At 42.4% G+C, this 16,747-nt stretch overlaps 1 long non-coding RNA gene across 3 annotated transcripts in view; it reads right to left on the bottom strand.

The window, feature by feature from the left end:
- Nucleotides 1–15,201, bottom strand: part of LOC117265980 (uncharacterized) — a 145,408-nt gene extending 130,207 nt beyond the window's left edge. For all 3 annotated transcript variants that reach the window (XR_004502464.2, XR_004502465.2, XR_013492221.1), the window contains exons 1-2: nucleotides 15,088–15,201; nucleotides 13,238–13,626 (exon numbers count right to left, since the gene is read on the bottom strand). This is a non-coding gene — a long non-coding RNA (uncharacterized LOC117265980). The remainder of the gene's footprint in view (nucleotides 1–13,237; nucleotides 13,627–15,087) is intronic.
- Between the last annotated feature and the right edge of the window lie 1,546 nt (nucleotides 15,202–16,747).

Genomic DNA, 16,747 nt, shown 5'->3' with positions numbered 1-16,747 from the left:
AAGGAACCAGAAAGAGAGAAAAACAGGAATAAAAAAAACATCAGTGGTAAGACGACATTTGAGCATCTTTAATGCGGTAATGCAGACCGAGAGAGGTAGAGAGTGGGAGGAAGAGGCAGACAGAGACACACAGCCAGAAACGCAAAGAGAGACAGAGGAATAGAAACAGACACACAGCCAGCCAGAAAGGCAGCCAGAGATCAAGATATATAGTGAAGGAGAGAGAAAAAGACAGACAGGCATCCCAACTGTGACAGGCGGGCCGCATTGGCGCAAGGAAACTTGCAAATACTGAAAGACAGCATTGCATACCAGCATGAAACAAAGAGGGAGAAAAACAGAGAGAGAGACAGGAGGGAAGAAAGTCAAAGTGTAACTAGAGGGGAGAGAAAAAGAGAAAAAGTGACAGAGGAGGTAACGCAAGTAGGGTGCATGAGTGAGAGCTCGAGATGATGAGAGAGACATACACACAGACTGATAGAGAGTGCATAACTCAGCAGGGATTCGTACATGCTTGCAAGGGCACAGTCCAACAGAGAAAAGAAATACTCCACATGACAAGGACAACTTGTCTTTCCTCCACACTCTCTTTTAGCTTGAGACTGTGAAACAGGCTGTAAACCAGCCTGTCAGCCAACCAGATTACCAGCCGTCCACACTGTAAAAGATGCCTGCAGCAAACAGTCAACTTTGTTGGATTAATAGAGTTCCTACAAGGACATTACAAAGGGACGACTCTAACTTCTGCTGAGACTGTATGTCCCTGAATGCACTCTGATGAAGCCACTTATCGTGATATTTTCATCAAATGACATGTTTTTGCTTTCACAAGGTCTGACTTTATTTTTAGATCCTTTTGGAAGCTCGTGGGACAGTTGAGTCAGCGAAAATGACAGCGTATTATCAGTCTACCAGACTACCAGATACCGAGTTCCTCTGAGACAAGAATAATACAGAACCTTGGCTAAAAGTCTGGAGTTGCCCTTTCAAGTGAATGCAAATTGGTACCTGAAGTTTTTTGAGGAGTAATGTTAACATTTGTGGCGGCCACAGTTGCTTGTCATTGTCAGATTTGCATTTCTGTCTAGCATCATTTCTGTCAGCGTGGAGCCGGGTGAACTGTCGGTGAACTGAGGAGGAGGCTGGCTCGGTGCTCTCACTGTCTACCGTGGCACAACAGCATCTCACTGTGCGAGCATGTGATAGCGGAAAGCAGACAGAAAAATTAAGTCAGAGGAGGAGATAGAGAGGCAGAGAGGAGAGGAAGGCGAGGGGAAAAGAAAGATGGAAGAAATTAACAAACAGATAGTAAGAACTGGGGTAAAATGGAGGAGGAGGGTGCCGAAACACCTTTCTGCAAGCGACCTTGTGCGTGCATGCTTTCGTGAATATCTGTGTGTCTGAGTGGCCACAGCTCACTGTGTCAGCAGCTCTCATTACCACACACAGCTGAGGACATCAGAGAGCGTACTTAGTCGCTGGTAAAGCAGCTTCTGTCTATCTGTGAATACAAACAACAGCAGCAGCGCAGAGAACCACTCACACACACACAAACAACAGGAAAAAGAGAGGCTCACAAAGGAACACAGAAACCACTGATGCACATTAAACACTTGCACACTCACACATATGCATACTGTCGAGGCTGGAAGTGGATTATCTACCCAACCCAACTGCAAAGTAGTCTGACTTGGTGCACAGGGATTAATTTTGCATGAGAAAGAATATTCAAATTAATCTGAATTTAATTTGAGCCATAGTGAGGCCGGTCAGGTTCCTCCAGGCTGCCTGAGTTGGTGATGTGCAGGCAGGTAATTTGGAATAAAAGTAAATGAGTCATATTAATGGACAATTGAGTTGCATGTGAACATTCTTAATTCCCTATAGGCCAATTAAGGTGTTTACACGGGGCCACTTCAATTTAGAAGGAGAGCAAATTAGTCCTGTTAACAAGTTATTAGCCTGAACGTAACATAGCTGCAGCAGTTACATGAGAGGCGTCCATTTAAGACGTAAATTAGTATGATGGGTAATGATTAAGCAGACAGTACGTGTTCGTACAATACTCTTCGTTTTCTGGTGTCCGAGCGAGGATAACATGCCGACTGATTGCAGGGTCACTTGTAAGTCTACCCTCTGACAGCTATCTGAAAGCTAACACTGCCTGTCTGTCAGAGAGTGCAGGCTAACAGGCTAATGCATAATTGAAAGCATGACTCATGCTTACTCAGCTCATTTCTCCGCTGAAGATGACGCCTTGACCTTGTCGGGACGGGAAACTGTGTCCACTGTGATTCAACACTGGTTGGTTACTCTTAATAAGAGCGGTGGCTTAATGTTGAGGTGTTGTGAACATTGCCACAGGCTATAGTCTACCAAACACTGTGTGTGGGCTGGGTATGCATGTGTGTGTGTTTGTGTGGTAATTTCAATGCCCAAAATTGTCAGTGAGTCACACAGACACATACAGTACACACAGTTTGAGTCAGAATCTCTTCTATTCAGCAAGGACATTTACAAGTACCATGAATTTGACCTTGTGAACCGGCACTGGCAACGCAGCACACGACAGAATAGCTAACGGCTGATGCATAATAATTAGATGCATAATAATAAGAGCAGGGCATGACTTGGCCTTATTCAGCCACATTCCCACCAGAGATTATGCATTGACCTCATATGAAAAGACCTAAAAAGAAATATGTCAGCCTTTATTCTCTGCTGGATCTTTTATATTGTCTATAAAAAGCCTTGGCTTTAAATTGCAATCTGGATTTTTAACCTTGTACAAATGGGACGAATAAGCGAAGGATTACTGTAGGTGAAAATAACAATTACAGTACATGCATATATGTATGTGTATATATTATACATTAATTTGAAGTGCTCTAAAATTAAATTCAAACACCAACTTCACTGTGTTTTGCCATGATTTATAAAAAATTAGGCCTGTATCCAGCCGTATACAGCATACAGGCTGGAACTGCTACATTACTGAAAGCGGGGCATTCACTTGGGTTTATTCAGCCCATTTCCAGGCACTCAGATTATGCGTCGCACTGGACTGGAAAATCATGTCAGTGCAGATACTCTTAACGGTAAGGCTTTCATAGTCTGAGGCATAATCTGCCTCCAGGAAACACAACTTTTTTACATTTACCATCACATGGTTATAAATGGCACGCCTGTATATGAAGATTCCCAGACACGGATGATGTCTGATGCAGATTTTGAAAAGAAGAGTGAAGTAATCACTGATAAAGTTTGAGTCATTTTACGGTATGCTGTTACATCATCATGATGTTAGCAAAATGAGGAACTGAAAAGAGAAGGAGGTTAGGATTGGCCAGCGTCCATATCAAGAGGTCACAAAACAAGAGTCTCAGACTGAGGTCTTCAACCAACTAATCTGGATCGCAGGATGTAGACTGTGAATATAAATCATGCCCCCAGGAACTTTGCTTATTCTTGCGCCCAATTTTTCCTAGTGGCCAATCATGGTATTGCAGCAAAAAATCCCCTTAAAGTGATAGTGCACCCAAAAATGAAAATTCACCCATTATCTACTCACCCATATGCCGAGGGAGGCTCAGGTGAAGTTTTAGAGTCCTCACATCACTTGCGGAGATCCAAGGGGAGAGGAGGTATTAACACAACTCCACCTAATGGAGGCTTACAGTGCCCGGATTCAAACGTCTGAAAACACATAATTGAAACCACAGAATATCTCCATACTGCTCGTCCGTAGTGATCCAAGTGTCCTGAAGCCCTGACATAAAAGGTTGTTTGGAAAAACGTCATTTGAACTCTGTTTTTAGCCTCATGGTAGCCTGTAGCTCTGACTGCCTCTCTGGGCACCGCGCTGGAGATATTTTGTGGTCTCAATTATGTGTTTTTTGGACATTTGAATCTGGGGCGCCGTAAGCCTCCATTAGGTGGAGTTGTGTTGCTACCTCCTCTCCCCTTGGATCTCCTGAAGTGTTGTGAGGACTCTAAAACTTCACCTGAGCCTCCATCGGCATATGGGTGAGTAGATAACGGGTGAATTTTCATTTTTGGGTGCACTATCCCTTTAAGCCCAAAAAAGCATTTTCCACATAGACCACCATTATGTAAAAAGACATCTCTAAAACAGTTGATGGGACGCCTTGAACTGCAAGGTCAATTATGACTCTCTCTATTATGAATTTTTGATCCATGGAGGTTTTATATTATTAAAACTTTACTCAAGCAGAGAAAAGCAATTTTAAAAATGTGTGACATCATCACAATAAAAAGTCTACAAGCGGAGTGGGAATGTGTGACAGAGCAAACGGAGCCTTTTCATTGGGCCATATGTCCCTGCAGTAAACCCGGAAGCTAGAAATTTTTTTGCCATTTGCATCAGGCAAGCAATTCTCATTGGCCTTAATGGGTGCCATCTTGGAGTCTGGTTTCCAGATCTTACAATGCATCCATGATATAAGCCTGTCACTGGTCACTTGTTACCATTTTCAAAATCCCCATCAATATGTGAATTTAGTCTCACATAACCAGACCTCACACAGATCTCCACACTTTGTTTTAGTAGCATATGAGAAACATCAACGACAACCTCCGAACTAGCAACCTGCACGTTAAAACATCTTTTAATGTTTCATGTGGCATTGTCTTTTGCAGGGAACAGCCATTTTAATACCAGGGCTCACCTCTCCATGTTCAATCACAACAAGTTCCCTTCCGACACTATTTTGTATGGGCGCCGTCGTTCCATCCTGGCCTGAGATAGTTGTGATTGGTTTAAAGATATACAAATAACCCAGAGCCAGACCTTTCTCCAGCGCTGGCCCAGCATGAGATCAGTCCGGCTATGTGAGACTACAAAGCAACACCTATGAACACATTCAAACAAATCCTGGTCCAGTAGACACGTTGTCTCGGTCTGGGTGTTGTCAGGCCGCTATCACTGGCTGTCTCTTCATGTGATCAGTTATCTCCCCAAGGGACAGATACAGCAATGAGCCAGAGGATGCAGAGATCTTCATCCCACGCTGTAATATCGGTATTAAAAAATGTCATATTTTCGAATGCAGAGTTGTTTGTAAGTACACACAAAGGAAGTAAAGGGTGTGTTATACCCACAAAGGCAGAGACTGGGACAGTTTAAAGTCTGATATCTCAGCTAGTGTTACAGGACATAATCTGATTTATCACACCATATCCAGCTAGGCTAAAAGATATCTCCATCAAAACAGATCTGATTCAGCACTAGTCAACCATAGTACACAGTTCTGACAAGGTGTTATGCAAAAAAAAAAAAAAAAAAAAAAAAAACATATGACATGAGATCAGATTTTGGATTACCTTGTTCAACTATCACTGTCCCAACCGCAGCAAGCCTATAGTGCACAGCATCACATGAATACATACAAGAAAACATTGCAGGTATTCATGTCAAAATGCTTCCTGTTTAATACTGATATGTCACCTCACTATAATCTGACAGCTATATCTGAACAAGATTACAGCTCATCGCAATACCTCCAGAAAAACAGCTCTAAGCCCTCAAATAGCCACATTACCACGGATTAGCATTATACTAGTGGGTCAGTGCCACATCAACTTTAAAGACATGTTTTTGCATTTAGTTTTCCAAGCTGTTCGAGGGATAATGAATTCACTCTGCTTGATATAATTAAATAAGTGATAACAAAAATATGGCATTGTATTGTATCATCTAAAAAAAGAAGGGGAGAGATGGAAAAACATTTCCAAAGTGACACTTCCAGGGCAGCAGGATTGGAGTTTGTGCTCATTTATTGCATCCCCTTATGGTTTTACATCACTGTAAATTCTCAGTCACTCTCCTGTGCTTTTATCCCTTTATGAAATATTTGCTATTTCGCTGTGATCTTTTTTTGTTTTGCAAAGTAAATATTTTAAATAATTACTGTCAAAATAGTACACGTTCTCTGGAAATCAGAGGAAGTCGGCTTCAAACAGAACTGGAAGGCTTTAATTTCCATCTCAGTTTACTGACTGCGGCTGGCAGACACTTTAGTTTCGTGCTTAACTGGGTTGTGTCTGACAGTTAAGGCAGGTTGCTATATGTTGCGGAGAAACATTACTTTGTGGCTGCCAGAAATGTGGAGAGGATGACACAACATTACTATCGATTTGTTTACAAGTAGAAAGAGGATAAAAGTACCCCTCTTCTGTCTTGTCTCATCTCAGCCTTTATATATAACCTGGAAAAATTAGCTGCACTAGTTTGAGTTAGAATGGAAACGTTGGAGTATAAGGCCTCATTTACACCGCAAGCGATGTGTTCACGTAGCGCTCGCGAACGGTCGCTGTTTACTTGAGCATTCACACCACATCCATTCTACGCGCTGCTCAAGTCGCGCTGCTTACGCAAGCAAGCTCAAAAATAGAAGAGACACCAATTTTTTGTATTCAACAAAAAACACGAGTTTGCGTGTGTTGTGACCTCTCTCAGCCACTGTAGACTTCTCCCCCTTGACCAAGCGAGACCTGACAGGCACATGTTTCATGTACTTATCCATTTGTAATGCTAAATATTAATTCTCCAAGCGCTGGAATAATCACGGGCGCACAAACCTGTCCACCCTGGTCGTTGGGTCCAAACCAAGAGATTTGCAAACATGGAGCACTACCGCCACCAACCGTTCGGGTGTGGTTTGTATTTCGACGGGACAGCAGCGGCCGCTGCGTGACACGTCTGTTCGGTTTTGGTGTGAATACACTTGTGCTGCCGCTACGCTTGTGGACCGCTTCACGAGCGCTACGCAAACGCATCACATCTTTTGGTGTAAATGAGGCCTAAAAGTCTGGATACAAAAGTAAGCTGCCCAGGACAGTCAAGGACAGCTCCTGCTATGCAACTTCAATGCCACTTTAAACACATAGCAAAGGAGATGCAACATCCACAGCAGTATTAGTCAGGGTATGATGGAGGCAGCCCCCAAGAACAGTCCAAGAACTCCAAAACAATTAGCAACGACACAGTCCAAAGGGTAGCGCCCATGTAGGTGGTGGGCGTGACACCACAGCAGGGAATTCAACCTAGACGCAGCCCCTATGTGATGCCAGAGCCGTCATCGGCTACACCACCTCCCACACACCTGCATCAGTGGAGAAGAAAGGAGCAGAGCCACAAGTTTTAGTGTGGGGCAGGCGGGGGGTCAACCAAACACAACAAGCCAAGAGCTACGGGCAGCTATCCTAATCCTCCTACTGTGGGAGTCTTGACAGATCGTAGTCTGTGCTCAAACATGTTTGTTTTTGCAACATAAGGGTCAGAGGGATAACTGCTTATGGAGAAAAGCAGTGACATAGCCAGGTCATGTACTCCCACACAAGACTTGACAGTCCAACCATTCGTTAATGGCGGGTCTTTTCTCGTCCAAGGTGATGGTCAGGTTAGGTCTCCATTAATGGCAACTTTGCTCTCTATAGCTTCTCTTTGCTCATTGTGGTCTGACACCAGCACGCATCAATTAGCTTTGAGACACATTTCATTTCAATTAGGCGCGAGAGTTCTTTCCTTTATGAAGACACAACAGCATGAACCTTCCTTGCTTCTGTTTTTTAAACTGGTAAACATGGCAGACATTCAGGAAAAACTATTTCCGATTTATCCAAATTCGTCCGCTGAAGACTAAAGAAACAAAAAAAGGCCTTGCATCTGAGATCGGACTTGTGCATACAGTGTCTGAACAGACTAAATCAATTCAAATGGATTCTTTGAGATCTTTGGAAAACTGAGCTTGTGAGGGGGCACAGGCACAGGCACAAGCATGACCATATTCTAAGTCGATGTTCTGAACTGTTTGCCGCACATTAACCAAATTGCTATTTGGCAAACGGGTGTATGGAAACCTTTTTACAGATTCTGTTACACAGGATTCAGAAATCGCTGATGGAAAGTGAAGGCAACTGGAGCAGGGGAGTGTGGTAGAAAGTTTGGTGCCAGTGGTTTCTGGCATAAAACGCAACAGGGGCAGTTGGGTTCAGTCTTTAAAAACAACTTCTTATGCTTCTATGCAGGACTAAAGCAGTGCAAAAAAAGAATTGGTAGCTAGTGTGGATAAAAATAGCCATTATGGGCGAACAAAACAACGAGACTGCCACCTATACAATCTGTGAGTGAAAGGAGAGTTATTAAAAGTGTGATGCCACAACAGAAGTAAGTGCCCACAATAAAAGCTGTCACCAAAATGATGTCTTTATCACAGTATTAAACCACAGTGAATCACAGTAGTAAAGCTGAGCAGCACTGGTATCACTTAACAGCACTGCGCCCTCAGTATGCAAGCCAGTGTTCATCCTCTAATGACACAGGGTGTGTGTGTGTGTTTGTGTCAATAAAATGACTGCTTCTTAATCTCCTAACTGCCAGACAATAACAGATTTGTCTGTGATAAAATCCTGGTCTTTACATGCGTGTGTCTGTCTGTCTGCCAGGCATCTTCATATGTGTGTCTGTGTGTACTTGCTCACTGTGTTCCTATGTGGGTATTCCTGATGCATGGCTCTCCTTGTGTGTGTGTGTGTGTGAGTGTGTGTGTTTGTGTGAGGAGCAGATTTAGCTTTGATAAAACCCCAGTCTTTAGAGGGATTATCAGTCCATCCCCAGACAGCAACATGCTGTGCATTTATGGAGGTAATAAGTTGACCTGTAATAGACAGACAACTGGCTAAAGCTCTTATTGGAAATTGTGTCCCTATATATCTACACCTGGGCCAGGGAGGAGAAGAAAGCAATACCTTCATAAGCAGTTAGACCTGCTGCGCAACACAACATGTGAGCTCCCATCCAGTGAATTTTGATTTGGCGCTTACCTTTATGGGTTTTCCGACTGATTTGTCGTGCTATTGTCTGCCCTTCGGTTTTGACTTCACTAACATCCCAGAGGGCGAATGTGCAGCGGGCGGAAAAGTGTAAGCACACATTGCGGCGCAAAAGCAAGACATTAACATTTAAACCCAAATGTAACATAAGTAAATGGCAACCCACATGACAAAGTCCTGTCCTCATTTTCCCTTGGAGATCTAAATCGTTGCCTCGCCGCACTAAAAGCACTAACAATGTTTTTAGTTGGGTTTCAGCTATTGCGCCATTATTTAACATTATCCGCCGGCTATTTCTCAATGCGTGATTTGGATATTTCAAACTGGGACAAAATCCCTCAAAAAGGTCATACAGTGGTGGTTGCAGGCTGAATGGTTGCTATTATTGGCTGTAGCAAACCTTGTGTTGTTCATAAGCTAATTCAAATGTTATCTATCTGGGAAAAAAGCTTTTCAGCTACTATTCTTACTGGCTCTAAGAATAAGGAAGCTCTGGAGGACCATGTTTTCTATAAATTCAGCACCACTCAGAAATAAAATGACTAACCCACTCCGTCAGAGAGAATGAGAGATACTGTAAAGCTTACTATCAGTCTTGTCCTTTTCCTCTTTCGTTCCCACTTCCCTCTCATCCCTCCTTTTGTTTCCTGCCCATCATTTACCCCATGTCTTCTTTTCCTTGCTTCATCTCCCTATGTTCCCTCTCTATCCCCCCCCCCCCCCGCCTCCTCCCCTCCTTCAAACGCTCTGCCTTGTGCGCAGTCATAAAGAAATAATTTATTCCCATTCCCCCCAGTGTGGGTATGTATTAGCATGCCAGCAGAGCACGTTAACTTATCTCGCGGCTACAGGCACTGAGTGGTAAAACTAAGCTCTGATAGTTTGCAACAGGATGACCACAGAATGCCTGTAGCTCGGAGAATTAGGGCTGTCGTCATGATTAGTAATGGTGGGGCCTAATGTTTTACTGCACTGTAATTTACTGTACTGTACTGTAAAGCTCGCTGATATGATATGCACAAAGGGAGCATAAACCTAAATTCAGCTGTTGGGGGAAATTAAACAGAATTATTACCGCAGTCACTTTTGAGTCCACATCTTTATTAATTTAGTCTCTCTCTTTTTTTTTAATCTTTTTTTTTTTTTCTCAAAGCACATAACACATACAAAATCTGTTTGAGCTGCTGTTCCACTTTTCAAGATCCAGCTCCAAATTTATTTGTCCATCTGTCTTTGTATCAGAGCATCAAACATCACATTTCAGAGTGCAAATTCACTAAAGCACAATAAACGGTAATGGGTCAGCAGTGTAACAAGTACCAAACGCTGCAAAAACAGATTAGACCTTAACTGGTATTTGTTGTCATTTTGTTGCTTGATGACCTAGAAAAACTACTGCACATAAATGTATCATATGTAATGCCCACAAGCTACGTGCAATGAGTGGTAAAACTAACCCTGATAGCTTTCCTGAGGCTGACCACAGGATGTCTGAGAGAATTAGGCTTACAGTAGTGATTAGTTATTCTAGGCCTAATGTTGTATTCTAGTCTAATGCACTTTGCCAAACATCAGGCCAGCTCACGAACATGCCATGCATCACAGAAACATATCTAGAAAAGAATAATAGCAACTAGAGCACACTGACATGTGTAGCATTGGTGTTAATGTGCCACTTTGCTCCAACACTGTAATATGCTTTGTGTTGCTAATCAGACTTCACCAGGGAAATAAAAGAATAAAGTACTTTATATTAGTGTAATAGCAAATACAGATGAGATGAGAGATTATGGTGACACAGATTTAGTTGTGCATATGCTGCAGAGAAAGAGATGGTGTGAAACCATTGCCCGTTTTAATGAGCATTCCAGCTTAGAGGGATATTGAGACTTCAGAGCTGGAAGATGCCACAGATTGCTGTGCAAATGTTGTCCCATGTAACTCTGGATTAGGTTTAGTGGCTCAACTCCCACTGGGACGTCTGCACAACAAAAAAAAAAAGTATTCTCTCATAAAGCGTCCAGCGAATGGCAAATGTTATGAAAACTGCACTGTACTTGATAATAGCATTACAGATAAGCAATGTAATTAAGCTACACACAGTGGTGCATGCTGTATTGTAGCGGAAACCATGCCTGCGCAATGCCTATTAAGAGCTCAGCGCTGGGCCTGTCACAATGATTAGTTATGCTAAAGCTGATGTTTCTGTTTTACTTGCAAGTTCATTAACTGGGTACTGGATTGAATGTACACACTTGTAATCCACAGAAGCATAGGTAAATGGTAGGGCAGGGTAGTTAGGGAGCGCCAAATGTTACAAGCAGGACTCAATTTAAAGAGTGCTGCATCGACTTATACGTTAAATGAAAAGGCCACACGTGTATAAATCTTATATAAAGCTTCCACGCTTGCAGTCGGAAATCCAAGAGTTGTTCAAGCAGAACTTAAGTCAAGGATGAGGTCAAGATGAGACGCACTGCACTCTCTCCCTCCCTTTCCTGCATCCCCTGTCCCTGCTTCCTGTATATGCATGACTCATCAGCACCCATCCTCCACCACTGACCTACATCTGTCCCACCTGTGTGTCACAGTGTTGACTGACCCATATTCCCACTGATCCAGACTGCGACCTCAGCCTGTTCCGCAAGAGCAGCAGGAGGTGGCTGAACACTGTTTTTCCTCCCCGAGTCTTAAAGCTTTACAGTTAACAAGTGTGGCTTAATTGCCATTAAGATAAAAGTATCCTTACATTCTTTTCCTTGACTTGTTTTGGGCTGAATTAAGGTAGTCTTTTAGGGTTTATTTTCTATCATTCAGCCTATGAAACCATGTGTTAATTTACTGCCCCATAAAAAGAGAGAATCTTTTACTTGGCTGAGCTTTGATCATTCATCTTCATCGGCCTGTGCGTTGTTTCCTTACAATCTCTTCAATCCAGTGTTACAAGTGTTTATGTATTTTTTGGCAAACCATTAATGTAAACCAAAAAAAAAAAAGATGTCATCTCTCCTCACTCCCCACGTCGTTTCCTTGCACATGCTTACAGTGATAAACAAGCCACTTCTGAGTGGACATGCTAGATTAACATCAGCGCACACAGCCAAGAGCAACATCTCTGTATATCTGCCTCTCTCTGCTGCAGAGCAGCAGCATGGTGAAAATGTGATGCTGCAGAACCATGTGGACTGCCATGCACAGAGGCCGGAGGGAGGAGCTTGGATGCCGACGAGTACCACCGCGCGCTCCCATTGGCTCTCAATGACATCACTGATAAGGAGTGAGACTCACACTCACATATAGGAAGCACAGGTTAAGAGGGCTCCCTGCATTTCTCGTGACTTTATTTCCTAAATCTATAACAAGCTTGGCCTATATTAACTGCTGCATAAAAACAGCCGTAATACAAATAAATCAGTTTAAAAGCCACAACACCCTGGTGAAATAAGGACTTTGAGCAAACAGGCAATTAATGCAACTGCTGTACACATCTACATCACACAACAATTCAAAGCAAATGTAACATAAGGACTGATTAAGAGCAAAAGAAGAGGCCGAACAGACTGCACCACATGTGTCAAGTCTGCTGAAACAGAAAGTTTGCATATGTCACAGTGAAGTTGCACACAACATCAGATCGGTCAAGAAAATGTATTGAATCTTGTCATTAATTAAACGACAAAGGTTTATGTAGTAGGGGTGTATACCAAGAAAAAATTGTCATAAGTTGTCCCTATGAAATTATTTAATTATTCTACTACACATGTGCAGGGAATAGGCCAGTGGTCATGTGGCGCCCGAAACTCTGAATCTTGTTCATGCTCATGAGGCACCCGAGGCACTTTATTGGCTAAGTGTGTTGCCAACTGTCTTCAAGTGTGAAAAGTCAACCCTGAGAGTTGTGTCGTCCATTTACAAACCCCCCAGGCTGTGGCAAAGTTTCTGTATCTAAACTTTTTTTTTTTAAATCCCAATTTGTCGTGCAAACTGCTTTTATTGACTTCATCTCAGGGAGCAGTGCCAAGTGACTGACATGATGGCCTGTAAATGATATAATCACGTTATGGTGTCTCCAAACTACCACAGGTTGGAGAGGAAGTTGTTTGAGAATGCTCCAGAGTGTTGACTCTTTTTAAAGATGTAGCTCAAAATGTATTTTTAGTAAATGTATCTTGATTTTTGCTTGCACTCGAATCAACTCAAGTGTGCCATAAACAGCCACATATTGAGGTAACACAGCCTCTGTTGAGATTCAAGTGATATTGGGAAATAAATGGAGGGGTGTGGGGGGTGCTGCTGGTGACTTTTGCTTCCAAGTAAGCCAGACAGGCCTGCAAACAAGGGGTTGAACAAGGGCAACATCCCAATACAAAGTAATATCACCTACCCATGCCGAGGGCCGAGGAGGATCACAAATGCAATATCCTGCTATCCCAGCGACTTTGGGGCTGTAGGGGATGTTGTCTTGTGGAGAGAGGCACACTGCACATTTTTATAATCCTCAAAGTGTCTCCATGAGTTTCAGATTTCCAAGTGTGCCTAAAATGCATCCCGCCTGGCACTACTGCTGCTGCTGAAGTTTAAATCCTTATGAGATGAGTCTTCACCTTCTCCAAAAGAAAAAAAAACTGCACAGTCTCTTAATCCTCCTCTGCGTCTTAAAAGCCGCTTGATAGGTGACTGTGTACATCTTCCATGTGATTTCCACATATTTTTTCTTTCCTTAACCTCCAACAGGAGAGACGCTTTGCTGGTTAATCTGGTGTTCAAATCCACCTAGGGACAGATCCCAGAGAAATCAAGAAAAAAAGAATGTGGTTAAAACATAATGTGAGTGCAACAATTTTGCCCATTGCTTAAAATAGTAGAATAAAATAAACAATACATTATATGAGAAATGATATTTAACTAAGTAAGACTTTAGGTGTTATTTTGTGAAGCTGTGGAAAAGTTGGTATGAGCTGCATGAGTTTTAAATGAGTTGGAAAAAGTGGGAAAAACAAACATATCCAAAACTAGATGTTTCACAGAATGCTAAACTAATTTTATTTCAAGTAACAAACACATCCCTGAGTGCAAACTGTCTTCTTTGTTGCCTAATAAAACGTTTAAGGGTAGGGCTACTATACAATGGAATGCAGCAAATTCAAACAAGTTGTTTGGCCACACCTTCACAAGATGAACAAACTTTTTAAAAATCATGTAAAGTACATTTATAATGTTTTAGACACATGATAAAAATCAATGTGAAACTCTGAAATAAACCTCAAGTTTGTAATTGTTTATCTTGCAGTGCTCCGGCGGGATTGTATATATTTAAAAGAAAAAAAGGGAATAAAAGATTTTTCTACACTTTGGTGATTAAGCAACAAAAATCAAAATATTTCTTATCCCGTGAAAATCATTTTAAGCGTTCAAAAAAGTTGTTTCCTTGTGGATTTGCGCTCCTTTCTGTTGGTTTTCTTTGTATGGACTGAGAACAAAGGAGCCTTTACTGTAACAAAGAAGCTGCAACGACTTATACCTGTTGCTCTGTTTCCAATAAACTATAACAAGTATCTCAGTGATTTTCGAAACGCACCGACTTTGTATCTATCTTTTCGCCTCCAAGCATTATTCCCCATTCGTGCAACAAGTTTAATTCCGTGCCACTGTTTTGTTTCTTAGAGACTTTACACCTGATTGCATTGTTCTGAATTCCCACAGTGCACTGGCAACTTCGCAAAAACCACTGTCAGAAAACTACAGCACAGTGGGGGAAACTATTTACAACTATTTAGGAAGTAATACTTGTCACTTTGTCATTTTTCCAGCGTGCGTAAAATGTCCTTCTCTCCGCAAACTTCTGACAGGCAGTTGCTTTGTCTTGTGCGTCGCAACATCCCCAAGAGACAAAAACACGGACAGCAGCACAAACTCCATCTCACCTCCACTAAGGCTCGCTGACAATTCATTCTAAGTATCATATGTTGAGCATTATTGCGCGTTATGAAGATGCGTGCCTGAGCATCCCCTCAAGTTCTCTCCTCAAAGCGCCCATCAGACAAAGGAAAAGGGGACCGCTCCTCTCGCTCCCTCTCTCCTCGCTGCCTCTCAGTCTCTATGTCTCTCTCCCTCTCTCTCCTGCTTTGTGCTCAAGTTTGAGCGCTGACGCACCAACTACCAGCAGCAACTTTTAACTGGAAATAAATTCGAAAATCACTCCCGGGGTGCAAGCAAAGGCAGAAGACAACTCACCTGGGGGCGGTTTGCTCTGCGCGCGTCGCCGTGCGTCGTGGAAAAAGTTTGAGAGGGCACATCTAGCTTTGTGTTGTGGAGTCCCCCTTTGTCTACACGTGTGATAGATGGATGGGGCTCCTTTTGGCCGCGCCTAGTTCATTTCGCTCTCCAAAGAGTCCCGCCCTCTCAAAGTCAAACAACTATGCACACACAACAGTATAGACGGACTGTGGATACGTCTGATTCAGAGGGAGCGCGGTGCTTAATTGTTTGCCTTCAGATTCGATTTATTTATTTATTTATTTAAGCTCACCAACTTCACTTGATCAGTTTACTTTCCCCACATCAACCAAGCACCCAATCTATCTGTCTCCCCATCATAAAGCATTGATTTACTTTATTGGATTCATTTTTATTTATAACACTGTGTTTACTCGCTCACGCCTCTTTGTTTGCCACATCCTGCAGGTCCCCCTCCTTTGATAACTCTCCCTCTGTCTCTCTTCTCTTTTTCCACTGGCCACTAAAAGTAACACTCAAACCTGCCACACTCTGTGCTGCATCATTTCTTTATTTATTCTGTCTTTCCTTGTCCTTTTCTTTGTCATGTGTGTCATGTGTACATATAGAAATGGAAGACAAAAACTTTCCTGGATGCACCGCCTGGAGACTACCATTGTGTCTGGCCAGCAGCAGCAGGGGAACAAAGGAAGAGACAAAAGGAAAAAAGAAAGGTCTCTTTGTTTTGTGATGCACAGAGTGGCACGCAAATATGAATGATGACAAGGCTGCAACAATGTCAAAGCTTTTAAACTGAAAAGCTAATTTGGAGTCAAAGCAGCCTTGTGGGGTTTAAAAAATGGCTTCAACTTGTACTTCTTTTATGATTTTAAATGTTAGGGGAATATTCTGTCAGTTAATAACATTATCAAATTACTTAACTGTACTCTCTTCATTTAATTATGCATAACTGCATCAAATGTTTAAAAAGATGCATGAAAATTTGGTTGTTTTATAACCTGGAGTTGTGTTATTTGCTTCTAATTTTAACCAGTCCAGTCTATTATTATTACACCTGCTGCTAATTGCAAACATATACTGAGCTACATTTTAAGATAAGGGCCATAAATAAGGCTCTTGAGTCAAAATCTGAGACAGAATTTCTGTAGTTCTGCACACATGTGGTTAAACTACTTTTATATGCATCAGTGTTTTCTAGATAAAGCACCGTGGATCATTCCCAGCTGTATAGTAACTCAAGAAGGGAAAGTAAAACAAGATGCGAGTGGTGTTGGAGTCAGTGGCGGCAGTGGAGGTGGTGTTCTGTCTGTTAGAGTGTGTGTGTGGGGGAGTGGGAGTAGACAACAGAGACAAGCAGAGACAGAGAGGAAGTCATACCTGTGTCTCCCCTTTCCCAGTCGCATGTCTTCCTTTTTTGTCCCGATTGTAATATTTTCATGCCCCACAGAATGAAATCAACCACACAGACAGCACACACACATATGTAAATAGGCGCAATGGCAGTCATTAAACACACGTCACCAGGAAGGTGAATAAAAAATGTAGTCTGTGTGGTCCTGCCTGTTACACAGCACTTCCTTCAACAGACGGACAGGTAGTTCTCCCATCTCTTGGCAGACACACAGGAAGTGCCACTCTCACCCACGACTACCTGGGT

The sequence above is a fragment of the Epinephelus lanceolatus genome, chromosome 10 (genome assembly GCF_041903045.1).
Source record: "Epinephelus lanceolatus isolate andai-2023 chromosome 10, ASM4190304v1, whole genome shotgun sequence".
Lineage (NCBI taxonomy): Eukaryota > Metazoa > Chordata > Actinopteri > Perciformes > Serranidae > Epinephelus > Epinephelus lanceolatus.
Note: the sequence above shows the minus strand (reverse complement) of the source record. Positions and strands in the feature narration are given on the sequence as shown.